This window comes from Bos mutus, chromosome 9 (assembly GCF_027580195.1).
Source record: "Bos mutus isolate GX-2022 chromosome 9, NWIPB_WYAK_1.1, whole genome shotgun sequence".
NCBI lineage: Eukaryota > Metazoa > Chordata > Mammalia > Artiodactyla > Bovidae > Bos > Bos mutus.
Window position 1 is genome coordinate 36,175,784 of NC_091625.1, and position 27,896 is coordinate 36,203,679.

At 41.9% G+C, this 27,896-nt stretch overlaps 1 protein-coding gene and 1 long non-coding RNA gene across 5 annotated transcripts in view; one reads left to right on the top strand and one right to left on the bottom strand.

Annotated features, from left to right (window-relative positions):
• LOC138989138 (uncharacterized) overlaps positions 1 to 15,974 on the bottom strand; it is a 150,185-nt gene extending 134,211 nt beyond the window's left edge. Inside the window, exon 1 of the long non-coding RNA XR_011465331.1 lies at positions 15,889 to 15,974. This is a non-coding gene — a long non-coding RNA (uncharacterized lncRNA). The remainder of the gene's footprint in view (positions 1 to 15,888) is intronic.
• HS3ST5 (heparan sulfate-glucosamine 3-sulfotransferase 5) overlaps positions 14,518 to 27,896 on the top strand; it is a 291,447-nt gene continuing 278,068 nt past the window's right edge. For 2 of the 4 annotated variants that reach the window (XM_070376398.1, XM_070376399.1), the window contains exon 1: positions 14,518 to 15,227. The gene's annotated coding sequence lies outside the window, so the exon portion shown is untranslated. The remainder of the gene's footprint in view (positions 15,228 to 27,896) is intronic. The other 2 variants (XM_070376397.1, XM_005887699.2) reach the window with 1 other exon arrangement.

Sequence of the window (27,896 nt, forward strand, 5' to 3'; positions counted from 1 at the left end):
TGTTTATCTATTGAAGAAAAGCAAGAGGAGAGGGTGAGATGGAAAATATAAGCGTGAGAGGAGGTTATTCATGATATAAAACTGTGTTGCCCCATATGGTGGTCTCATATGACTTTGGGCACTTTAAATGTCAATCAGTTCAGTCGCTCAGTCGTGTCCAACTCTTTGCAACCCCATGAATCACAGCATGCCAGGCTTCCCTGTCTATCACCAACTTCTGGAGTTCATTCAAACTCACGTCCATCGACTTGATGATGCCATCCAGCCATCGCATCCTCTGTCATCCACTTCTCCTCCTGTCCCCAATCCCTCCCAGCATCAGGGTCTTTTCCAATGAGTCAACTCTTCACATCAAGTGGCCAGGTATTGGAGTTTCAGCTGCAGCATCAGTCCTTCCAGTGAACACCCAGGACTGATCTCCTATAGGATGGACTGACTGGATCTCCTTGCAGTCCAAGGGACTCTCAAGAGTCTTCTCCAACACCACAGTTTAAAAGCATCAATTCTTCAGTGCTCAGCTTTCTTCACAGTCCAACTCTCACATCCATATATGACCACTGGAAAAACCATAGCCTAGACTAGATGGACCTTTGTTGGCAAAGTAATATCTCTGCTTTTGAATATACTATCTAGGTTGGTTATAACTTTCCTTCCAAGGAGTAAGCATCTTTTAACTTCATGGATGCAGTCACCATCTGCAGTGATTTTGGAGACCCCCAAAAATAAAGTCTGACACTGTTTCCACTGTTTCCCATGAAGTGATGGGACCAGATGCCATGATCTTCATTTTCTGAATGTTGAGCTTTAAGCCAACTTTTTCACTCTCCTCTTTCACTTTCATCAAGAGGCTTTTTAGTTCCTCTTCACTTTCTGCCATAAGGGTGGTGTCATCTGCATATCTGAGGTTATTGATATTTCTCCTGGTAATCTTGAATCTACTTGTGCTTCTTCCAGCCCAATGTTTCTCATGATGTACTCTGCATATAAGTTAAATAAGCAGGGTGACAATATACAGCCTTGACATACTCCTCTTCCTATTTGGGACCAGTCTGTTGTTCCATGTCCAGTTCTAACTGTTGCTTCCTGACCTGCACATAGGTTTCTCAAGAGGCAGGTCAGGTGGTCTGGTATTCCCATCTCTTTCAGAATTTTCTACAGTTTATTGTGATCCACACAGTCAAAGGCTTTGGCATAGTCAATAAAGCAGAAATAGATGTTTTTCTGGAACTCTCTTGCTTTTCTCATGATCCAGCAGATGTTGGCAATTTGATCTCTGGTTCCTCTCCCTTTTCTAAAACCAGCTTGAACATCTGGAGTTCATGGTTCACGTACTGCTGAAGGCTGGCTTGGAGAATTTTGAGCATTACTTTACTAGCATGTGAGATCCACTGGAGAAGGGAATGGCAAACCACTTCAGTATTCTTGCCTTGAGAACTCCACGGACAGCATGAAAAGGCAAAATGATAGGATCCTGAAAGAGGAACTCCCCAGGTCAGTAGGTGCCCAATATGCTACTGGAGATCAGTGGAGAAATAACTCCAGAAAGAATGAAGGGATGGAGCCAAAGCAAAAACAACACCCAGTTGTGGATGCGACTAGTGATAGAAGCAAGGTCCGATGCTGTAAAGAGCAATATTGCATAGGAACTTGGAATGTCAGGTCCATGAATCAAGGCAAATTGGAAGTGTTCAAACAGGAGATGACAAGAGTGAACATTGACATTCTAGGAATCAGTGAATTAAAATGGACCAGAATGGGTGAATTTAACTCAGATGACCATTATATCTACTACTGTGGGCAGGAATCCCTTAGAAGAAATGGAGTAGTCATAATGGTCAACAAAAGAGTCTGAAATGTAGTACTTGGATGCAACCTCAAAAATGACAGAATGATCTCTGTTCATTTCCAAGGCAAACCATTCAATATGACGGTAATCCAAGCCTATGCCCCAACCAGTAACACTGAAGAAGCTGAAGTTGAATGATTCTATGAAGACCTACAAGACCGTCTAGAACTAATACCCAAAAAAGATGTCCTTTTCATTATAGGGGACTGGAATGCAAAAGTAGGAAGTCAAGAAACACCTGGAGTAACAGGCAAATTTGGCCTTGGAGTATGGAATGAAGCAGGGCAAAGGCTAACAGACTTTTGCCAAGAGAACACACTGGTCATAACAAATACCCTCTTCTAACAACACAAGAGAAGACTCTACACATGGACAGCAACAGATGGTCAACACCGAAATCAGATTGATTATATTCTTTGCAGCCAAAGATGCAGAAGCCCTATACAGTCAGCAAAAACAAGACCGGGAGCTGACTGGGGCTCAGATCATGAACTCCTTATTGTCAAATTCATACTTAAATTGAAGAAAGTAGGGAAAACCACTAGACCATTCAGGTATGACCTAAATCAAATCCCTTATGATTATACAGTGAAAGTGAGAAATAGATTTTGGGGACTAGATCTGATAGACAGAGTGCCTGATGAACTATGGACGGAGGTTCATGACATTGTACAGGAGACAGGGATCCAAACCATCCCCATGGAAAAGAAATGCAAAAAAGCAAAATGGCTGTCTGAGGAGGTCTTAAAAATAGCTGTGAAAAGCAAAGAAGCGAAAAAAAAAAGGAGAAAAGGAAAGAAATAAACATCTGAATGCAAAGTTCCAAAGAATAGCAAGGAAAATAAGAAAGCCTTTCTCAGCGATCAATGCAAAGAAATAGAGGCAAACAACAGAATGGGAAAGACTAGAGATCTCTTCAAGAAAATTAGAGATACCAAGGGAACACTTCATGCAAATACGCTCTCAATAAAGGACAGAAATGGTATGGACCTAACAGAAGCAGAAGATATTAAGAAGAGGTGGCAAGAATACACAGAAGAACTGTACAAAAAAGATCTTCACGACCCAGATAATAACGATGGTGTGATCACTGACCTAGAGCCAGACATCCTGGATTGTGAAGTCAAGTGGGCCTTAGAAAGCATCACTACAAACAAAGCTATTGGAGGTGATGGAATTCCAGTTGAGCTATTTCAAATCCTGGAAGATGATGCTGTGAAAGTGCTGCACTCAATATGCCAGCAAATTTGGAAAACTCAGCAGTGGCCACAGGACTGGAAAAGGTCAGTTTTCATTCCAATCCCAAAGAAAGGCAATGCCATAGAATGCTCAAACTACCGCACTTTAAATTTGGTTAATCTAAATTGAGATGTGCTATCCCTGGGGGCTTAGATGGTAAAGGATCTACCTGCAATGAGGGAGACACAGGTTTGATCTCTGGGTCGGGAAGATCCCCTGGAGAAGAGTATGATAACCCAGTCCAGTATTCTTACTTGGAGAATTCCATGAATAAGAGGAACCTGACTGACTACAGTCCATGGGGTTGCAAAGAGTCAGACACAAATGAGGGACTAATAAGCACATAAGTGAAAACATACATGGGATTTTTAAGATTGGATGTGAAGCATAAGCATTAATATTTTACATGTTAATAAACATAACCATTAATATTTTCTATACTGATTACATTGAAAAGATAATATTTTGGACACAATTATTTAAATATGTATTAAAATTAATATCACCTCTTCCCTTTTACATTTTAAAATGGCTACTAGAAAATGTAATACTACATATGTGCTTGCATTTGTGGCTCCCATTATATCAGTTTTCGGCAACTTTGGTATAAGGTCTAGGATTGGGATCAACCACATGAACAGAAAACTCCAAAATAACACAGGAGTATTCAAGATGGTGTGAAAGCTCTAACCAGTATAATCTGATTCCAGTCCACAAGAAGGAGAAAGAGACCCGTTAAAGATACAAAGAAAACAATTTTATTGTTACCAAAGGGGAAGGCAGAGGGCTGGGGGAGGAGATAAATTGGGAGTTTGGGGTTAACAGATACACTCTACTATATATAAAAGAGAAAAAATAATGACCTACTGTATAGCACAGGAAACTATATTTAATACCTGAAAGTAACCTATAATGGAAAAAAATCTGAAAAGCACTTTTCAGATAATATATAACATATGTAATATTATATTACATATATCATATATACATATATATAACTGAATTACTTTGCTGTATACCAGAAACCAACACAACTTTGTATATCAACTATACTTCAATAAAGATACATTCCATGTGCCAACTTCTGAAAACATCTTCTACCATATTCTTTGATAAGTGAGAACCCACATTGGTCAAGATATAGGCACCTCTGTAAAAATTTGGGGGGAAAATTAACCACTGTGATCAAGTAACATTTTCGTCACACTGCTACCCATATAGACGAGAGAGGTTGGACAAGGCAGTCTCTATTTTTAACAGTCACGTGTTCAACTGAAAATCAGGAGTTATTTTTAGGATGACCATTCGTCCCAGTTCGTCCGGAAGTCTGTTTTGTATGTATTGTCCTGGCATGATTATTAATAGCTCCTCCTTTCTTTTTCTCAGGTGTCCTAGTTCAAGTGATAAATAATATGGCTACTTTTGTTATATGACCAAAAAAAAAAAAGAGAGAGAGAGAAAAAAAGATGATGGCATAGACAATTTAATCTCTGCCAGAGAAATCCTTGGCAGGTGGATGCCTCCTCCAACCCACCTCACCAATATTCTGAAACCATGTTTTGGAGGTTACTTGTGACTTCAATATTGACAAGTTAAAGGACTTTTCTTAAATATTCTCTTTTTATTGATTCACTTAACAGATATTTAGTGTGCCTCTATTTACCAAGCACTGTGCATTTGGAACACATGGGGGTAATATAGAATTCAGTGCTATTAATTTCACTACTATTAAACTCATCTCTTGAAACAGTGAAATAATAAGCATCTGAACTGTCAGAATAATCTGAATTCTGGACTACTGTTTCTCCCCTGGACATTTCTCTAAGTCTCTTTCTGTCTTTTTTTTTGGATCTATTTTTGGATCTAAATAATTCTAGTCCATTGTTTCCCAAAATGTCTTTAATATATCATTCATTTTTCAAGAAAATTCCATAGTTAAATGATATTTGGAAGAGCAGTCTAATCAGAGTGTCATAATACAAATTAGCATATTAAAAACTCTGAGAACTACTACAATAGAAATTCTTATTTAACTTTTCTAATCTGAGCTGGTATTAACCTATTGAGAGCTAATGCAATACCCTTCTGTACTGTTCTTTTAGCCCCAGAAGTATGAGGCTATTATAAGAGAATCTGTCCATAGTTTCCCCTTCTACATTCAGCCCCCTGAAGCTCACATTTTTTCTCTACTTTTACCTCTACACAGATGAAACCTAAGCAACCTTCTCTAGCCTTTGCCTCATTCCCCAGACTAAATGGGCATCTCTACTTGAGAGTAAACATCATAATCTCAAACCTAACAATCTAAAATTAACTTTGGTTTTTGTCCAAAGTCAAGCTGCAAACCCCCCACCCCATCCCACCCCCCTAACATATATGTCAATCTTTTGAGTCATACTATCTGTGGTAGACATTTTGTTTCTTGAACTGGTTGTTTTGGGGTTCTTTGGTTGTGTTTCATTTTGGTCTGGTTTTGACAAGGGTAGGGTGAGGAGTTTGGAGGCAGGCTGAGCAGCCTTTCATCTGCATTCCTGCTTTTGAAAAAAGTTCCTTTGTGTGCAGTGCTGGTGAGAAGTTGTGCATAGCCAGTGGCTCCTGGTAGCCTAGGCTGGAGCATGTGGTCTGGGCTCAGCTAGTCAGCCTCCCACTGGGGACTTTGAACTTGAGTTTTTGGGACAGAGAAGCAGGAATGGTTGTATAATTCATTCATGGTGTGGCGGGGGTGATATTAGCAGTGTTTCATGACAATAGTGGTCTTGCCCTGGTTACCTGAGAAGATTCTGATGCATTCTATAGTTTGAGAACCCCTGTATCTGGTCTTTCTCATACATCTATTCTACCAGGAAGATTTACTAAATATCCCACCCAAGACTAACTCTTCCTTTTCTGGAATCTTATAAACCTTCATATCTGTATCAGTCATGCTGAAACTATGTTATTTTGCCATTATTTAAGTAGGTATCTTATCTCTGTAATTAGTTTTTAAGCTTCTAGAAGGCAGACTATAAGTCACCATGATTTACATAGAGTAATTAATAAATCGGAGAAGGCAATGGCACCCCACTCCAGTACTCTTGCCTGGAAAATCCCATGGACGGAGGAGCCTGGGAGGCTGCAGTCGGACACGACTGAGCGACTTCACTTTCACTTTTCATTTTCATGCACTGGAGAAGGACATGGCAACCCACTCCAGTGTTCTTGCCTGGAGAATCCCAGGGATGGGGGAGCCTGGTGGGCTGCCGTCTATGGGGTCACACAGAGTCGGACACGACTGAAGTGACTTAGCAGCAGCAGCAGCAGCAGAAACTAATAAATAAATTAATATTTGCCAGCAACAAATTAATTGCACTTGATATATAAACTCCATTTTCTACAAAATAAAATTTAAATTAGTTCACCTCTATACAAGAGTTTCTAAAATAATAGTTCTCAATTGTGCAATATGTTAAAATCACCTGCTAGAGAGCTATAACAAATATTTATCCTCAGCTCACAACTTCAGAGATCCCTTTAATTAATTTGGGGTACAGCAATATTTGGGGTACAGAATTTTTTTAAAAATCTTAAATGGTTCTATATTGCAGGTGAAATTGTAAAACATTATTGTGATATTCAAAGTGTAATCCAAGAACCATGGCAGCAGTTTACCTGGCAGTTTCTAAAGTGTATTTTAACAAGATTCCCCAGTGATTCATATATACATTAAAGTATGAGAAGCACTTAGTCTACAGCAGTGATGGCCAGTAGAAGTAAAGTGCAAGCTACCTATGTAATTTAAAATCTTCTAGAAGCTCTATTTAAAAAGTGTTTTAAATGGTAAAAGTAATTTAATAACATAATTTATGTAACCCTGTGTATCTAAAAGGTTATCATTTCAACAATTAATGTAAAATTATTAATAAAATATTTAAAAGCTTTTTTTGTTGTTGTTGGCACTGAGACTTTGAAATTCAGTGTGTATTTTATACTCACAGACCCGCCACATTTCAACAGCTTCATGGCCACATGCACTTTGCTTTCATTGTCCAGTTGCTCAGTCATGCCTGAGTCTTTGCAAGGCCATGACTGGCAACATGCCAGGTTACCCTGTCCTTCACTATCTCCCAGAGTGTGCTCAAACTCATGTCCTTTGAGTTGGTGATGCCATCCAACCATCTCATCCTCTGTCACCCCCTTCACCTCAGTCTTTCCCAGTATCAAGGTCTTTTCCAATGCACTTGGCCACCACATTGAACAGAGCAGATCTAGAGCTAATTAACCTTTCCCTCTTTAACATTAGCTATAACTTTCCTTACAAAATATTTTTGGTATAGTCAAAGGACCTTTTTATCAGCCAGTCAACTCGCCAGTCACTTTCTGGTCTTTGCATTGTTACGCCCACTGCTCCTTGCAGTCTGGAGAGCCCCTCCACTTCTACTCTCTCATGGTCTATGTTCCATTTTTTTAAAAGTTGGTCCAGGTCTACAGCTGTGTGGCAAACCCATCCTAAAATGGTCCCAGATTACAGTGGTTAGTTCCTGCTCTAGATTTCATAGGTTAAGAGTTTATATTCTTATTTGTTAAGGAAGATGATAAATGATGATGGTACAAAGCTAAACATGGAATGCAATTAGATTAGAAAACATGCTGCCTTTCTTAATAAGAATAAAGTATAGGCCTCTAAAGATTGATACTGAAAATAGTTTCTCCGGTAGGAAATAACAACCTTCCTAGGAATGTTAAATCAATCCACATAAGTCCTCTTCTCCTAGGATGCTTTCATGATTATCCTTGACTACTGTCTCCCATCCCATACTACAGGAACTAAATGATGCTTTACCTTAAGTATTAAGTCAAGTGGAAGCAACAACTCTTCTGTTGATTGCTCCAAAACTTAACTGAAACAAAAATGGAATATTCAAAAGACTTTATTAGTAGCCTCAAGGTAGTAAAAGCAAAAATATAAGAATGCAGTGAATTCTGACAGTCTCACTTGTAAGATTTGGCCTGTGCTCTGTATGAGTGAGATTACTCCATTCACATGGGGCAATGATGGGGGATCAGGAGAGATCTTGCCAGTTTCCTCCTTTCCTTGCACATCTTCTCTTTCCAGCTGCTGCTGCTGCTGCTAAGTCACTTCAGTCGTGTCCGACTCTGTACGACCCCATAGACAGCAGCCCACCAGGCTCCTGCGTCCCTGGGATTCTCCAGGCAAGAGCACTGAAGTGGGTTGCCATGTCCTTCTCCAGGGCATGAAAGTGAAAGGTGAAAGTGAAGTCGCTCAGTCATGTCCGACTCTTTGCGACCCCATGGACTGTAGCCCACCAGGCTCCTCCGTCCATGGGATTTCCCATGCAAGAGTACTGGAGTGGACCGCTATTGCCTTCTCCCCTTCTTTCTCCAGATGGTGACATATTTAGCCTACAGATCTAGCACTCTGTAGACATCTTACTCCTGTTGGTCTAGAGTTGCACTGTACAATACAATCACCATTAGCTACTTGTGGCTACTGAATATTTGAGATGTAAATAGTCCAAATTGAGATGAGCTGTATGCTTACAATGGGGGCTTCCCTGGTGGCACAGTAGTAAAGAATCTGCCTGCCAATGCAGGAGATGCAGGTTCAATCCCTGAGTTGGGAAGATCCCCTGAAGAAGGGAATGGCAACCCACTCCAGTGTTCTTGCATGGAAAATCCCATGGACAGAGGAGTCTGACAGGCTACAGTCTATGGGGTCTCAAAGAGTCAGAAATGACTGATCACGCATCTGATTTACTGGAAGTGTGCAATACACACCAGATTTTAAGACTCAGTACATGTATGAGCTACTATAAAAATTATAATAAATTTAAAGACTTAAAACATCCATTTATTATCACACAGTGCTATAGTCCAGAAGTCCTGGTACAGATGGCTCACCTGCGCCCTCTGCTTAGTCTCCTAAGGACAAAATCAAGGTGTCAGTAGCACTGAATTCTTCTCTAGAGGTTCTGCAGATGACTGCTTCCGAGATCACTCAGGTTGTTGGCTAAATTCAGTTTTTTTGTGGTTACTGGGCAAGGGTTTTGTTTCCTTTCTGGCTGTCAGCTAGTAGCTCACTGAGCTCCTAAAGGTCACCTTCACTCCTTTTCCCACCGACCCTGGCTTTGAATCTCTCTGAATTCTCTTTGTACCACAACTCTTCCGCTCAGCCCCTGAGCAAATGCTCTGCTTTTAAGAACTCATGTGATTAGGTTGAGCCCACTTAAGACAATCCAGGATAATCTCCCCATTTTATGGTGTGTACATTTAATTACATCTGCCAAGTTCATTTTACCAGGTAATGGGACATATTTACAGGTTCCAAGAATCAGGGTGTGGGAGCAATTCTTCCCATCACAGTGTAAAAAATAATGTAAAATGTAAAATATTTCACTAATAATTATATATTGATCATATGTCAAAATTATAATATCAGATATATTAGGTTAAACAAAATATATTATTAAATTTTACTTGGTTTGTTCTACTTTTTAAATGAACTATAGAATATTTATTTTTATTTATTTATTTTAATTTTATTTTTTTTACTTTACAATATTGTATTGGTTTTGCCATACATCAACATGCATCTGCCACGGGTGTACATGTGTTCCCCATCCTGAATGCCCCTCCCACCTCCCTCACCATACCATCCCTCTGGGTCATCCCAGTGCACCAGCCCCAAGCTTCCTGTATCCTGCATTGAACCTGGACTGGCGATTCGTTTCTTATATGATATTATACATGTTTTAATGCCATTCTCCCAAATCGTTCCCCCTCCCTCTCCCACAGAGTCCAAAAGACTGTTCTATGCATCTGTGTCTCTTTTGCTGTCTCACATACAGGGTTGTCGTTACCATCTTTCTAAATTCCATATATATGCGTTAGTATACTGTATTGCGGAGAAGGCAATGGCATCCCACTCCAGTACTCCTGCCTAGAAAATCCCATGGATGGAGGAGCCTGGAAGGCTGCAGTCCATGGGGTTACTGAGGGTCAGACACGACTGAGCGACTTCACTTTCACTTTTCACTTTCATGCATTGGAGAAGGAAATGGCAACCCACTCCAGTGTTCTTGCCTGGAGAATCCCAGGGACGGGGGAGCCTGGTGGGCTGCCGTCTGTGGGGTTACACAGAGTCGGACACGACTGAAGTGACTTAGCAGCAGCAGCAGCAGCATACTGTATTGGTGTTTTTCTTTCTGGCTTACTTCACTCTGTATAATAGGCTCCAGTTTCATCCACCTCATTAGAACTGATTCAAATGTATTCTTTTTAATGGCTGAGTAATACTCCATTGTGGATATGTACCACAGCTTTCAAAATTGTACATGTAGCTCACATTTATGCTTTGCATGATACTTCTATTAGTCAGCACTGGCCTGGACCTAGAGAGGGTTAAATCCTCATTGTTTCTGACATCAGATCTGTGGACCCATTTCTTGCATAAGATATAGTTCCCTTATAATCAGGTGTGGCCTTATACTTTTAGGCCTCTGACTGCTAAACATTTCCTAACAGAAAGCCAGAATTTTTATACAAGAGACATTCAAATACAATGATGTAGCATGGAGATGTGGGCTCAGGGGCTCATTTCTACAAAGAGGAAGGATTCCTATTGAACCAGACCTATACCTGATATAACATATACCTTATTTAACTTATATGCAGAGTACAACATAAGAAATGCCAGGCTGGATGAAGAAAAAACTGGAATCAAGATTGCTGGGAGAAATATCAATAACCTCAGATATGCAACTGACACCACCTTTATGGCAGAAAGTAAAGAGGAACTAAAGAGTCTCTTGATGAAGGTGAAAAAGGAAAGTGAAAAAGCTGGCTTAAAACTCAACATTCAAAAAATGAAAATCATGGCATCTGGTCCCATCATTTCATGATAAACAGATGGGGAAACAATGCAAACAGTGAGAGGCTTTATTTTCTCGGGCTCTAAAATCACTGCAAAAAATTGATGCTTTTGAACTGTGGCATTGGAGAAGACTCTTGAGAGTCTCTTGGACTGCAAGGAGATCAAATCAGTTATTTCTAAAGGAAATCAGTCCTAAATATTCATTGGAAGGACTGATGCTAAAGCTGAAGCTCCAATATTTTGGCCACCTGATGCGAAGAGCCTTGGCCAATACTTTGGCCACTTAATGTGAAGACCCATTAGAAAAGACCCTGATATTGGGAAAGATAGAAGGCAGGAGGAGAAGGGGAAGACAGAGGACGAGATGATTAGATGGTATCATTGACTCAATGGACATGAGTTTGAGCAAGTCCTGGAAGATGGTGAAGGACAAGGAAGCCTGGACTGCTGCAGGCCATGGGGTCACAAAGAGTTGGACACGACTGAGTGACTATACAACAACAAAAGATAAGACTGTACTGATGCAACAGACATGAACTTGGGCAAACTTTGGGAGATGGTGAGGGACATCTCCCTCCATGGTGTGCTGCAGTCCATGGAGTCACAAAGAGTTGGACATGACTGGGTGACTGAACAACAAATACCTGATAATCCTAGTTACTACTGAATTCAGCCTATGAGAGCAGAGGCTTCTTTTATTCATCTTTTGGTTTTCAGTGATTGGCACAAAGAGTTCCTTTTTAAAAAAATGTTTACATAATCAACTGAATCTAAATGTCAGGGATTGGCTCATTTAAAAAATAAAAGATATAGTTGGAAAACAAAGCAAATATCCCCTAATAATGACAAACGTGTATACATTTCTGAGAAGATGGCCTCCATTTGAAAGTGTAAGCTGAACAATATTTAATGGTTGCATCTTTATGAGACAAGAGAGTGTGATGATGCTCAGAAAAAAAAAAATTCTTCACCAAATGAACACTCTAATTCACCAAATGTTTTCATTACTGTGCACTTTATTTGGCTTTGGTGACTAAACCAAACCAATGAATCTGCAACCATTTTCGAAACTGCATTTTAAAAAGATTTGTTGGCTGTACCTCTTTATCCGGTGCTTAGTTTTATTCATTTAATTTCACACAGGACTAACATGTTTCTTCTATTATTGGAGGAGCTGAACAGCATCACACAGAGAAGGTTATATACCCTGATCTAATCCTCCAACCAGAGGCTAGGTAGAATCTTTTTTTCCAGAGCATTCCTTCATAGTTTCTGGCGTTGTACCTGCTCCCAGCCCCAGGTATGATCTTGCACAAGCTAGGCAAAATCACTGTGACAGTCTCTTAGTCCGTCAGCTACAGAGCTGAGGGTTCTCTGAGGAGAAGTTAGGATTGCTGAGAAAGCACAGGCTGCTCATTGTTCCTTTTCTGCCAGACACAAACCTGAAGCAAGACAGAATTCTGAGAAACTAGATTCATCTCACCCCATCGTCCTCCACAGCAATCTTCCTGGCACAAAAGAAAGAATGAATACCAATAAAAAGATAATTTAAATAAACATTTTAAATAAAGTTGACTAATTGAAAAGACTGATAGATGGAGCGATGCATTCTTCAAAATCTATTGTCATGCCTTTGTAGACTTTATTGCTTATCAGCATTTTTCCCCTCAAGAAAAACAGAACAGCAACATTTGTTCGGAAAAAAGCAAACTGTGTTTCTTCCTTTCTTATTACTTTTATTGTTTGAGGTTTCTTTTAAACTATAATGTGCCATTGTGATTTTGAGATGGGGAAAAACAATCGCTTGTCTTTCAAACATAAGAATGTGATTGTATGCTATTGTTGCCAACAATGAGCTAAAGAGGTTAATGGATCACATATCTGGCAAACAGCCATCTTTCCTCCTGCTCCATAGATTAAACAATATACATTTTGCTGTTGCTGCTGAGCTTATGATTTTGTCTGAGTAGTTGGTAAATAAGTTTACTTAGGTTTAAGTTATCTCTTTCTGGAATTCAACAGCTTTGTCCTTCAAGGTGTATTATCCTGAAATTGAAAAAGTGCAGTTTGAGATCTCTCCACCTCAGGAAGTGGAGAGAGTGGGTGTGGGGAAGGTGGTGCGGTGGCAGTTGCAATGAGAATCTAGAAATATTGTGCCTTGTGAATTGCATCCAATCTTTCATTTTCAGATTACCTAAATTAACTAAGTGAAATTACCATAATAAAAAAGAATGGATTCTGGAGGAAGCACCACAATTCTTTCTAGTGTTGTTGCTAGTGATCATTCTAACAGACCTCTAATTAAATGGACTAGCTCTCTCCAGGATCGCAGGTTGACTCGATTCTGCATTCTGTGACTCTTACTTGAAAATAGACCAGCCCTCCTAAGCAATAACGCTGCGATTCCCGGCCTAAGAGACTTTTCCTTGTACTACGTTTGTAGTATGGAATTAGTAAGAGACCTACTACCTCGAGAGGAAAAAAAAAATTTTTTTTGTCTGTTTGCTTTTTAATAAAATTCCACAGGGGAAAACTTTGTCCATGAGAAAGATACTAGTTTTCTGGGAAATTTTGGTTGGGTGGGGCTAGATGATGAGGGAGGGACTGAGTTAGAAAAGAAACAACACATCAGTCTCAGCTGAGATGGGATTTTTTTCAACCAGGTAGAGAGCACAGTAAACAGCAGGTAGACTCCCCTGCTCACTGCTTTGCTGGGAGCAAGGGATAGGAGGGACGCTGTCTGAACTGGGAAGGCTAGTGTGCCTCTCGGTTCGGGATTTGGCACCGGGAAAAAGGCAGAGCCCTGCTCTCCGCTTCCCAGCTAGGCGGTGATCGCCCCCTGTGACTCGGGAGGCACACAGCAGTCTGAGATCCGCCGCCGCCGCAGCCGCCCGACCCCTCACAGCCCCCAGCTCTCCCGCCTGGCCTGCGGGGAGCCACACTAGGGCTCCCTGGACAGCTGTGTGCCCAAGCTCCAGGTCTAGGCCCCTCTAACCCCGGAGATACCGGTCTCAGCTCCTCAGAGACTTCTGTGACCCCGGGTTGTGCCACCCTGATCACTTTCGTGGGCTCCCCAAGCTGTGACTTCAGTTGGCCTGGAAGCCCTGAGCGCCCACTCTGCCTCCCCAGCGCGCTCCTAGCCCAGGGCTCTAGCGCCTGGGCGGGACACGCGGTGGCTCAGCTACAGGACTGGGGCCTCGGGGTAAATCCTCTCCTCCCCCTTCTCCGCGTACTGCCCTGCCCTCTCCCTGCAGCAGGCGGCTCCCGTGCTTGAGCCCTGCTCTCGGCAGAAGACACCTGCGCTTCCTTCCCCACCCTTCTCCTCCGCCCTTTTCGTTGCGGTTTCTCCCCGGCCTTGGGGAGCTCGGGAGCGGCAGCTGAAGGAGGAGCAGGGGAGGAGGGAGAAGGCGAGGAGGAGTAAGGGCGGGGTGGGTGGGGAGACAGCCGAGAGGGTGTGGACTGGCAGCCACTCTGCAGCTGGTCGCCGGGGACCCGATCCCTCCCGCGTGCCCGAGTGATGGAGGGGAAGACGTTCGCTTAGACACACACACACGCGCGCACACAGCTGGGCACGTCTGCCGGAGGCAGCCGCCGGGGGCCGGGCGGCGGCCTGACAGCAGCAGCCGCGGGGAGCCGGGCGCCCACACAGCTTGGCCCCGGCGGCTCCAAGACCCAGGAAGGGAAGATCCCAGCCGCTCTGACTGTTGCTCTTTTAGGCAGATCGGGAGGAAGCAGGCTGCCCGAGGACCTGTCACCGCGGACGCAGGAGGCTCTCCGCTCGGCGCTCAGAGTCCAGGGCCGCGCCGGTGCGGGCGTGGGGAGAGGAGGATGCTCACCTCCGCCCGCAGAGCGTCTGCGGGCCCTGACACTGCGCGGACTCCGGCTCCCGCGGCAGCCCCTGTTGTGCCCGCGCCGCGGGAGCGCGCCCTGTCGTACCTGCCTCCAGCCTCTCCGGCAAGTGCAGGAAACGCGCCCTAAACTCCACTACTTCTCGCCCGCCTCCTCCCCTTCTCGGCTCCCCGCCCCGGACCTCGCAGCCGCCGGCGTGTAGGACCCGCCCGCCTCTTACTCTCACGCGCGCACGCACTGCCCCGCTCGCTCGCTCGCTCCCATTCAAGCAGACTGGCTCTCCGTGCAGCCAAAGCCCAGGGCATCCGAAACTACTGGACCAACTGCCACCGCGACTGCAGGAGGCACCCGTGGCCCGGCGCGACTCGTCGCTGGTCCCCGTACCCTGGACTCTCGCTCGCGCCGCAGCCGCCGGAGACCTCGGTGAGCAGGGCTTGCTGCCCGCCTCGCGCCAGGGAGGGGCTCGAGCCCCCTGGGGGCTGATGGTTCGTAGATTAGTGGGGAAATGGGAAGGGAGGAGGTTTCCAAGGGGTGACCTGCTGTGATGCCAGCCAAAGCGCTTTGTGGGGCGCGGTTCTCTTGGGCACTGCCTGGGGGAGACTTTTGAGACGTTCTCTGGGGCTTGGGGTTAAACTAGTGCCAGACGGAAAACGGCAGGGATGATTCTCGGGGTAAATTGAGACTCACTGGTGTCAGTCTGTCTGTCTCCTTGAGCTGGGCGCAGCGCTCTGGGTTCTCTTTGAGGGAGGGAGGACACGCGTTAACTGCGTTCAGCAGAGTTTGGGGGCCCGCACACAGTCACTTCCTAGAGTGGCTGTGGGGCTGTCGCTTGGAGCGCGAGACGGCTCTGGGCGAGTTCGGGGCCTCCAGGCGGGAGGAGAGGGCAAGCAGCGGGCAGGCAAAAGCTCTGCGAACTTGCGGGTGGGGTGCATTCTCCGCCCCGCAGGTCCCCCACCCCTCAAAGTACCAGTCCCCGCCCCAGGGCAGCCCCAGTTCACGCAGCCCTTCCCACCCACCCCCGACACACACACGCCCGCGCACACACACATTCAGGAGGTGGATTCAATGGAGTGGGTGGTCATACCGTTGTTACTGAAAAGTGCGCGAGGTCGCTGTGGCTACTGACTGGAGCGCAGAGACTTCCGCTTCTGGCACTTGGGCGACCGCCTGCGTTTAGGGAAGCGAGGAAGGAGCGCCCAGCCCCCTGCGCATGCCTCTACCTGAAGGTTCCAGGTGCAGAGCAAACAAACCCCTGTCGCAACTCCGGAATCACTTCGCCTTGGTGGACTCCGCTCTCTGGCTTCCCTCTTTGAGTGCTTATGGGTGCCCACCCAAGGGAGCTGCCGCTCAGATCCCGGTCTCCCTAGTACTAACCTGGTGGGTCGGACTCTCTTTCTCTCTCTCTTCTTCCCTTCCTCTCCCTCTCCGCATACCAGCTTCTTCATGGAAAACATTGATCCCGTAAGGAGAGGTTTAATATTTGCAAAGTGCTTTATATCATATTACTTTGTGGATACATTTAATTGCACTGTAACTCTTCTCTGATTTATGTAAACTTAGTTGGATAAATAGCGAGCAGGGTCGGGTTGGGGGTGGGAGCAAGAGTGGGTGGGCGTTCTTTCTCTAAAGGTGCTCTTATCTAAACTGATTTGCTAGAAGTAATTTAAAGCTGGTGCTTCTGAAAGCTTTTTTTGCTCAGTAGTTTTGACATATTTCAGGGCTTTAGACAAATGTTTCCACAGTACAATTTATTTCAAGTATATTCAGCTTCTATTCCAAGAAAAAGTTGAACATAATGAAAGGGATTACAAAATTGGATATCAAAACTATTTGAAGGTTTTTATTGGCATCAATTATGTTGTAGCAGATTTTGTTTAAGTTGCCATAGTGGTTCTTCCTGGTGAAGCTTTTAAAAGGAGAAATGAAAGCAAGGCTACGTACCTCCAAGTGACTGAGCAGCAGGGTAGGCTTCTTTAGGAATATGGAGTCATTCACTAGTGTACTGATGAAGACAGAGGAAAACATTATAAGAAACATAATGATGGGAAAGAAACTGTGGCTTAAAACCAACTGCTTCACCTGCAGAGGGTCTTAACAGTCAACAACAACAACAACAAACTTCTCTGGCCCCTTCTAGATTACTCTGAGTTATTTAAAAATACTCTTTCCTGGATTAATAACATATTTAGAAACATCATCAATAATGTAATGTTTTCAAATAGTTGCCTAAAGTAGATTATATGGGAAATTACCAGCATACTCTTCAGAGTTTTGCAAAAGTGCTAGGATCATGGTTTCTAGGTTAAGCCAGACGTCATGCTTACATTTTAATGTGGAAATTACTCCCTTTGACTTCTTTATGAGAAGGTGCTGCCCACAGAGAGTTGACTATGCTTGCATTATTGTTCGTACCATTTTGCAGGCATACACAGATGTTTTTGAATGAATAATCTTCTTACTCACTGAATTTTCACTCATTCAAAAAGTATTTACTGAGCGCAGGAGTACACACAAAGCTGAGCTGAGTGTTATTTTAAATAACACGGAAGAGTTTTCAATGGAAGCAGGGTGCTTACTCCTACACTGTGTAAAAAGAACAGCAGAACAGTGACTTACTTAAGGAAGCAGCATTTTGCCCAAAGTAGGTGGTCAATCATGAGTTGTTGACTCAAAAATCATATAAGCTGTTCACTAGCCAGCTTTGTTTTCACCGTAAATCTCAACATTATTCTTAACACACTGTGTCATTTAGCTATGACTCAACTTCAGAGAATTGATGTTGACTTTAATCCTGTCACTCTTTGTCTGAATACTTTGGAGAAATAGAACTATCTGTGCACCGCCCTAGCTTTCCCTGTGTGATTTCTGTGGAGCAGTGCTGGATCTGCATATGTCATTAGTATTCATTTATGAGTAAATGCAAATGTTCCTGTTGTATTGAGAAAGCAAACCTGAATTCATAGGATGCAACAAATTTTATGCTCCTTTTCTCATCCTTTTATAATCTCAGAAACAATAACATCTCTTATAAGTTCAATTATATGTACAAGAGCAGATAAGAAAAATGGTTATTCAGGGTCCATTAGAAAGAGGGAAATATGTTATGGAAATTTTAGTTGAGAAGAATTCTCTGACTCTTGTGGAAGGTCTGGTGAGGTAGTCTTTTATTTTAGAGATGCTTATTCATGAATGAAGTAACTCTCAAGGTAACTTCCTAGTAAAATGAGATAGCAATCCCTTAGTAAAAGGGACACTTGCTAAAATCGATACTAAAATCTCTGGGTATGAGCAGTAACACTATTATGCCATTGAAATTATGTGAACACTTGCATATTTTATTTGTGCATAATTTTTAAAATTTCTCTTTAAAACTTATTCAAATATTTCATATTCTGAGATTATTGCAATTAAATGAGTTCTTGTCTGTTAATGGAATTATAGAGGTTTTTTTGTTTTAGGTAAAGGTGAATAGTTTGAAAAGAGAGAACAGGTCAGGTAAAGAAATTATTATTCAAACCTCAGATTTATCTTCATTCAAGTTCTGTCCTTTTTTGCTGGGGAAGTAAAGTGACAGTTGCTTAGTTCTGTCCGACTCTTCGCAACTCCATGGACTATACAGTCCATGGAATTCTCCAGGCCAGAATACTGGAGTGGGTAGCTGTTTCCTTCTCCAGGGTTTGCTGGGGAGAGGAACCTTAAAACCAAAATAACCTATGGTTTATTTCACTAATTTCACTATGACCTAAATTGTTACTATTGAGAAAAAATCCTACACTGCATTGTAATTTTTCTGTGAATTTAATACAGATTCTTTAAAACCAGCAAAAGTGTAACTTTTCCCTCCCCCTGAAATCCAATTTAACTGTTGACAAATTTTGCTCACTCTGGAATAGATATTTGTTTCTGAGGGTCATGACGTTATCCTAACCTTTATAGCAGGAGTGCAATTAAAGGAAACTATTAAGACGTGGAGTTGAAAATCACTGATCTAACTGAAAACCATTTCAGAGCAGCTAACATTTATCAAAAGTAGAAGTAAAAGATTCTGTCTGGAGATCCATATAATGTATAGGCAGGATAAATGAACCTCTCTAAACCTCAAATGCAAGTTCCATTATCATGTCTTAATTAACATTTGGTAGAATGGTACAGTTTTTCCTCTTCTTAAAAAGTTTTATGAAAGAAAACTCTGTCAATATTAAAAGATGGTTACAGAGTTTGTTTGACTTTAGGCCATTTTACCCAGATATTGTGTGGGAAGTAGGTAAGTTACACATATACATATACACATGTGTACATGTATACATATAAAATACATCTTTATATTTATATATGTATTTATATTTAGGTATATATCTAAACATTTTGTCTAAAAACTCTTTTTTTAAAGATTTTTTTTGATGTGGATCATTTTTTAAGTCTTTATTGAATTTGTTATAATGTTGCCTCTGTTTTATGTTTTTGGGTGTTTTGGTCAGGAGGCATGTGGGATCTTAGCTCCCCAACCAGGGATCGAACCCACAGCCCCCTGCATTGGAAGGGGAAGTCTTAACCACTGGACAAGTGACAAGTGAAGTTGCTCAGTCATGTACGACTCTTTGCGATCCCATGGACTGTAGCCTACCCGGCTCCTCCATCCATGGAATTTTTCCAGGCGAGAGTACTGGAGTGGGTTGCCATTTCCTTTTACAGGGGATCTTCCTGACCCGGGGATCGAACCCAGGTCTCCCGCATTTCAGGCAGACGCTTTACCCTCTGAGCCACCTTGAAATCCCTTGTCTAATAACTTTGAACAATAGGAAGAGTCCTCTTGGTGGCATAAGTGGTTTGTGAGGTCAGCATTAGCTGGAGAATGGTACTTATTAAATGCTCAACTAGTCTTGATGTTAAAAATGGGGAGGGTACTAAACTTTTTTGAACAAGTTATTTAAAAAAACACATCATAATCTTTAGTATGTGCTTGACACTGTCCAAAGAACTTTGATAATGTAACTCAATTCTGGTAGCCGCCCTGCTCTCCCCAGAGAGAAAACAAGTAGATAAAGCAGGTGTTTGGTTTTTTTGTTTTTTTGTTTTTTTTTTTATCCTCATTTAGCCGGTGAGGAAGATGAGGCTCAGGAAGCCTAAATAGATGGCTGAAGCCCCACAGCTACAAAATGGCAGAGCTGGTGTGTGGGCCCAGGCCGTCCACTGTGCTGTGCTGCTGCTTCTGAACAGATGTTTTTTGGTTTGTCTGTTTGTTTGTTTCAGTTTTCTTAAACAGGGAACCAAAGGGGGCCCCGTTAAGTTGTAAAGCAAACGCATTCTAGCAACTGAGATTTATGACAGTTTTCAAATTAGAGTGAATTCTTAAGGAATTCATAAGGAAGGCAATTGGCATGAAGTGCAGAAATAACCTGAACTAGGGCAATGCTAGATCAGTGCTATAGCTTAATGCAGTTTTTAATGGACTCAATAATTTTCTTAGGTTCAACTACTTTTTAAAATTAGGTAACTTAAGAACTGATGCCATATTTAAGTAGTTTTAATGGCTCAGAGGTTGTGATACTGACTGTTTTATGTTTCCCATAATATCCTTATAATGTGGACTTTTTGCATAGAGGTCAGTGTTATGTGTTCCTATATGGTACTTGCCAGAAGAACAGAGTTTAATGTGAAGGTGTGAAATGAGACTTATTCTGCTCTGACCCATGTGTCATACAGTAAGCATCCAATTAATGTTTACTGCATGAACTAATGAAGGATTTTCTAGAAGTTGATAGTCCAGAAACTTTACATATCTTTATAATTGCACAGTTTTAAGGTTGTGATTTAATATTGTATAGACTTTTTTATTTGTCATGATGACCTCAGGGCATTACCATCTAGAGACCCTGGAATAACAATCTTTATAAGATTGAGTGGCCTGAGATGAAGGAAGAGGGTGGGGAAGGAAAGTAAAATGATAAATTGATTAAAATGTTTAAATTTAGAAGTTGACAAAAGGAAAACTGCCTGTAATTATACCTTTTATTTTTTAAAGGCATATAAGACATAATTAACATTAAGTAATAGAATCTTTACACTGCTAATGGAGTAGCATTACAACTCTCCTATCATAAATATTAACAATCTTACTATTTGAGTATAGTTTAGGGAACTATTTAGAAACATATTAAAATGTCACTGTAATACTCTTTGCCATAGCTAAATCAAGTCAATAAAAAATCACAGTAATTCTGAATGTGCTTCACATAAATATTGTGTTTATCACAGGAGAGGAACAGTACTGGAGTCAGGCAGGCCTGGCTGAATTAGAATCCCTGTTTCACAGCTTGTTGGCTGTGGGGTCTTGGACGTATTACCTAACCTTTCTAGTTCCTGGTAATCTGATCTGTTACATGGTTATGGAAATAGCATTCTAGGTTTCTCTATATCTAGGTTTGATAATATATGGAAAATGCCTAGCATGTAGTGTCATATACAGTGAAGATTCAGGAGGTTGTAACTGATGTCGCTGTTACCATCATAATCTTTAAATTACTGTAACATCATCAGCAGTGGTTAAACATAATGGGTACATTGTTCTCTCTTTATCTGTTTATCAGTCTGTCTATGTGTGTGTGTGTGTCTGTGTGTATTGAATTGGCTGTTCTCCATTGCAAAGCATAGGTTCTGTGGATACTCTTATAGTTGAAAAAGGCTATGAATAGAAGAAATAAGTGTTTCAGACTTAAGCGTTACTGGATATAAACCACAGAAATGGAGAGGAAGCTTTAGGATGGCTACTTCACAATATTTTTTTCTTGCAAGGTCCAGCTATGTATGCTCACACAATTCTTTGGAAGATATATCCTCTTATACAAATACAATAAACAAGGAAGAGCGAAAGGTTTACTAAAAGCAACTGTTATATTTATCTGTTTATACCTTATGAGTAGAAGTATTAGGATGCACAAAAATTTCTTTCTTTTTTATACTTTTATACCATTTTCATGGATTAAAGTAAAAAAGCTATTTCCTAACTCGAATGATTAAATTTGAGTAACTCAATTTAAAACTTTAATTTTATTCTTAGTTTTTTTTTCTATAACTCATTAATTCCAGTAGCCAGTTGGCTATCCTCAGTTTATAAAGCTTCCATTTATTCCTCCATTTATTTTGTCCTAATGAATGTACTTATTTACCTCTTTTTCTCTGTAGAAATAATAAATGATAATAGCTAATTGACATTTACTGATGTACCAAGCTTTGTACAGGTCTTAACACATTACTTCCCCACAATGCAATCAATGGAATATGTGTCATTAGTAGTTCCATTTCACAGATGAGGAAACTGAGGCCCAGAGATGTCCTCTAGCTAGAGGGGTGGAGCCATAATCTAAACCCATGCCATCTGGCCTAGAGCCCACACTTAGCCACACCAACAGATGTCTGAGTAGCAATTAGCCCCTACACACCATCCCTGTATTTCTGGGCCTAGAAACCCATGCCTTCCTATTTCCTTGTGTTTTCCCTGCAACAAAAGAAGGGTTTATCTTCGATAAAGGTTAATTTCCTGACTTTATCACCCTATTTTTCTGTGTATGTATATCACTGTTTTCCTATGTATGTACAGTGGACATGAGAGCAAAGAATGAAACTAGATTTTTAGTAAACTATTGGATCTGTTTTCAGTAGATTTATGTTGGTTGCCAAGATCCTGCTACATAGTTGCATTTATGCTTCCCATGCAGTGGTAGCAGATCACCAGTCCATGCTACTAGAATTTCTGCATCTGGTGAGTCAGCTGCCTGTGACCTGAACTTCTTAACTACCTCACTTCTTTCTGAGCTGAATGAAATAGAATGGGACCAAAGAGCCCTAGGAAGCTTAGAGAAGCAGAAGGCTCACCACAGGGAGCTTTGGAGTTCCTAAAGGATTACGCCCTCCTGAGAGTAGCTGGAAAAGGCTTGAGAACTGTTTCATGGGCCCCTGAATGAGTGCCCCTCAAGGGGCAGGGATTGTCCCCTTTTTCTTGATGGTACTTGGCACATGGTTTAATGGGGTAGACTCAGAGATTCTCCTTTCACGCATCCAGAACCTGGAGAGCAGACCACTGAGGGATCCACAGAAGGAAGGATAGAAGGAGGAAGGCAGAGGCAGAAAACAGGGCAGATAAGGGAGATGTGAGGAGGTGAAAGGCCAGCAGATACCTCGGTAACCAGTGGGAGTAGTTATTTTCATTTTATGTTTATTCAGGTATAGTTACAATCTTCTGTTCCCAAATCTAGCCTACATATGCAGTACCCATGTAACCCTGTTATGACTCTTTAAAAGGAAGGACATTATTGCTTATTGTCCTGATCTGGCACACCATAATGAGCTAATAAAAATTAGCTATAATTATTATTGCTTGATTGTCTATAGACAGAATTACTTTCCTTAATCAGGTATTTATCTTATTCTCATACACCATATACTCTGAAATGGACGACTAGACAGTCAAAGTTTACTTGGCAGCATTCAGTTTTGAAATTTCTGAATTCTGCAAATACTTGCATCCTTTGAATAACAGATACACAGCTCTGTACTTAACCAACAGTAAGATCAAGAGTTCAAGGATTTTCATACAACATTACTTTCTTAATGTTACCTCTTCTCAAATACTTTGTTATTTTGCTTTTCTGTACTGGCAGTGTCATCTGCCCAGATACCCAAGAAAAGTGAGAAAATAGAAAAAAAATCACAGTAGCAACACAAGTTAACTTGGGATCATCTTGTATTTTTCCTTCTCTTCCTCTAGTCTGTCACCTAGACATGACAGTCGCCTTTTGAACATCTACCTACCTACCAGCCCCAATTCTACTGCTTTAGTTGAAGCCATAAGAATTTCTCACCTGAATTACTAGCTTCCTTATTAGCTTTGTATCTCCATCTTCCTCAGTGCTTCTAAAATTCTTTCCTGAATGCAAACCTAATGATGTAATTCCCCTGCTTTATAGCCTGTAGCATCCTTTGTAAGCAGGATAAAGTTCAGGCTAGTTCAACCTTCAAAGCCCTTACTATTTCAATGGCCTGGCCTGGGACTCATCTCCTATCACTTGCTATGTCTCTGCAATTGAGCAATTCCAAGCAAAGAATCTTTTAGGATTTGAAACAACTCAACTGAAATTCCATCACCTCCACTAGCTTTGTTTGTAGCGATGCTTCCTAAGACCCACTTGGCTTTGCATTCCAGGATGTCTGACTCCAGGTGAGTGATCATGCCATCGTGGTTATTTGGGTCATGAAGATCTTTTTGTGTAGTTTTTCTGTGTGTTCTTGCCACCTCTTCTTAATATCTTCTGCTTCTGTTAGGTCCATACTATTTCTGTCTTTTATTGTGCCTATCTTTGCATGAAATGTTCCCTTGGTATCTCTAATTTTCTTGAAGAGATCTCTAGTCTTCCCATTCTATTGGTTTCCTGTATTTCTTTGCACTGATCACTGAGGAAGGCTTTCTTATCTCTCCTTGCTATTCTTTGGAACTCTGCATTCAAATGTGTATATCTTTCCTTTTCTCCTTTGCCTTTAGCTTCTTTTCTCTTCACAGCTATTTGTAAGGCCTCCTCAGACAACCATTTTGCCCTTTTGCATTTCTTTTTCTTGGGGATGGTCTTGATATCTACCTCCTGTACAACGTCACGAACCTCCGTCCATAGTTCTTCAGGCACCGATGATGCTGTGAAAGTGCTGTACTCAATATGCCAGCAAATTGGAAAACTCAACAGTGGCCACAGGACTGGAAAAGGTCAGTTTTCATTCCAATCCCAAAGAAAGGCAATGCCAAAGAATGCTCAAACTATTGCACTCATCTCACATGCTAGTAAAGTAATGCTCAAAATTCTCCAAGCCAATCTTCAACAATATGTGAACCATGAACTTCCAGATGTTCAAGCTGGATTTAGAAAAGGCAGAGGAACCAGAGATGAAATTGCCAACATCCATTGGATCATTGAAAAAGCAAGAGATTTCCAGAAAAGCATCTACTGCTTTATTGACTATCCCAAAGCCTTTGACTGTGTGGATCACAACAAGCTCCAGAAAATTCTTAAAGAGATGGGAATACCAGGCCACCTGACCTGCCTCTTGAGAAATCTGTATGCAGGTCAAAAAGCAACAGTTAGAACTGGACATGGAACAGACTGGAACAGACTGATTCCAAATTGGGAAAGGAGTACGTCAGGCTGTATATTGTCACCCTGCTTATTTAACTTATATGCAGAGTACATCATGAGAAATGCTGGGCTGGATGAAGCACAAGCTGGAATCAAGATTGCCGGGAGAAATATCAATAACCTCAGATATGCAGATGACACCACCCATTATGGCAGAAAGTGAAGAAGAACTAAAGAGCCTCTTGATGAAAGTGAAAGAGGAGAGTGAAAAAGTTGGCTTAAAGCTCAACATTCAGAAAACTAAGATCTTGGCATGTAGTCCCATCATTTCATGGCAAATAGATGGGGAAACAGTAGAAACAGTGACATAATTTATTTTCTTGGGCTCTAAAATCACTGCAGATGGTGACTGCAGCCATGCAATTAAAAGATGCTTGCTCCTTGGAAGAAAAGCTATGACCAACCTAGACAGCATATTAAAACACAGAGACATTACTTTGCCAACAAAGGTCCATCTAGTCAAAGCTATGGTTTTTCCAGTGGTCGTGTATGGATGTGAGAATTGGACTATAAAGAAAGCTGAGCACTGAAGAATTGATGCTTCTGAACTGTGTTGTTGGAGAAGACTCTTGAGAGTCCCTTGGACTGCAAGGAGATCCAACCAGTCCATCCTAAAGGAAATTGGTCCTGAATATTCATTGGAAGGACTGATGCTGAAGCTGAAACTCCAATACTGTGGCCACCTGATGCAAAGAACTGACTCATCTGAAAAGACGCTGTTGCTGGGAAAGATTGAAGGCAGGAGGAGAAGGGGACGACAGAGGATGAGATGGCTGGATAGCATCACCAACTCGATGGATGTGAGTTTGAGTAAACTCCAGGAGTTGGTGATGGACAGGGAGGCCTGATGTGCTGCAGTCCATGGGGTCACAAAGAGTTGGACACAACTGAGCAACTGAACTGAACTGAACTGAAGCAAAGAATAGCTCACAAGTCCATGACTTTGCACATACCAGCCCCTGTGCCAAGAGGGTTCTCTGCTTGTCTAACTTCTTATCTTCCTTACCACTTCTCTTGTTTTCTTATTCCTCTCCTTTGCAACTCCCCACACCCACTCTGAGCTAGGATGGGATAGTTTTCTTATCCTTTATTATGTATAGTACAGACCATAGTCTATAGAATTATTTATTTGTTAATGGCCCCCTAATGTATGTATGTATACACATACTCCTCCCAACCTCCACCAGTGCCTGCCCTGCACCTTCATCCCTTACCCAACACAAAGCTGGTATAGACATTCTGGTAGCTGTACATATAGTACAGCTATCCACATATACGTAGTCTTTGTGCCAGGACTCTTTTGGTATTTAAAGTAGGCCTGGCTTTAAAGTAGAAGAAGGACACTTTTTGTTGTTCGAGAAGAGAAGCAAGTGTGTTTTATAACTTCAGTTGGCAAAAGGGCCCCTGGTGTAGGAGAGAGTGTAAGGCAGAGAAAGGAATGGGAGATCTTTGCGTGTTGCCCTGTGGATGCTCATATGAGGAAACAAGGTCTATGTTCTCCCCACCTCAGTCCACACCAGACCACAGGTGGATAGTATGCCTCTTAGTCCCTGCTGTCTAAACACTTGCCACCAAGTATCACTTGCCAGCTTCGACCAGCTGGAGTGAGCAGCAAGAAACGACATCTGATAGCAGCTCAAGGTCATCACTCCTGCATCAGGCAGCTATTCACTGAGCACCTGCTGTCATCCAGGAATATCACTTAACTGATTCAAAGGACTGAGTTTGGCACATGCATGCGCGAGTGCTAAGCTGCTTCAGTTGTGTTCAACTGTTTGCTGCTGCATGGACTATAGCCCGCCAGGCTCCTCTGTCCATGGGATTCTCCAGGCAAGAATATTGGAGTGAGTTACCATTCCCTTCTCAAAGGGATCTTCCTGACCCTGGCATCAAACCTGGTTCTCCTGCATTGCAGGTGGATTCTTTACCATCTGAGCCACTAGGAAAACACGAGTTTGGCACATGACAGGCTATCAAAGATGCAGTGAAATTATGGTTGTAGGAGCCCATAAAAGTCAGAAACTTTCAGAGGCCCAGCAACTATCCATTATTTGTCTTATTTTTTCCTTTGACTTCTTTTTAAGGGACTCAGTGGCTATTCAATGTGTTCTCTCTGAGATGCTGATCACTCAGAATTTTTAACATTTTGGTTTTTTAGAACTATCTGGAATAACTCACATTTTCTCAGTAAAGGAGGTTAACATTTATTTCATGAAAAGGGAGAACTTACACCATTTCCAGTGGACCTTGCATCCCTTACCCAAAAGAAGAGTTCTAGGAAAAGGAATACAAGTTAGTGTCTTTTGCCTACTATATTTTAAAAGTACGTGTAAGTAATTCTACTTTTTTATTACTAATATTTTCCCATCTGGATAGCTTTTTTTTTTTTCACCTGGGACAAATTATTAATTCTATTTAAAAAATGTGCTGTATTCAGAAGAGTAGTTGCCAAATTTGTTGGGACCTATAACAAGATAATTAATTATCCAGCTACATGAAGACTATTGGAGTGCTGGATGTAAAACAGATGGTGGGAGAAGAAGGATGAGGCAGTCAGGATGCTGTGAGGGGTGTGATAAGTCTCTCAGGCTGTGTGGGGTAAAGCCACTTGTGTGCCAAGCCTCCCTCAGACTCCCTGCTGCACGTATTTTTCCCCATTGATCCTGCCACTACTCCATCACTTCACTCCTTGAGACCCGGCTTCCCTGCCCCCCTGCCACCACATTCATTTTAAATGTCGAGAGAGAGTAAGCGGAGGTGAGGGCCAAAGGTCTGCTCCCCTTGGACCCTGGACACAATGCCAGCATCTGTGGCGGCCCCAGCACCTATCCCATGGAGCAAGTCAGGCTGCCATTACCCTTGTCCTGACATTGCTTTTAGTCCTGCAGATGTGGAGCTTTAAAGAGTTTGAGGT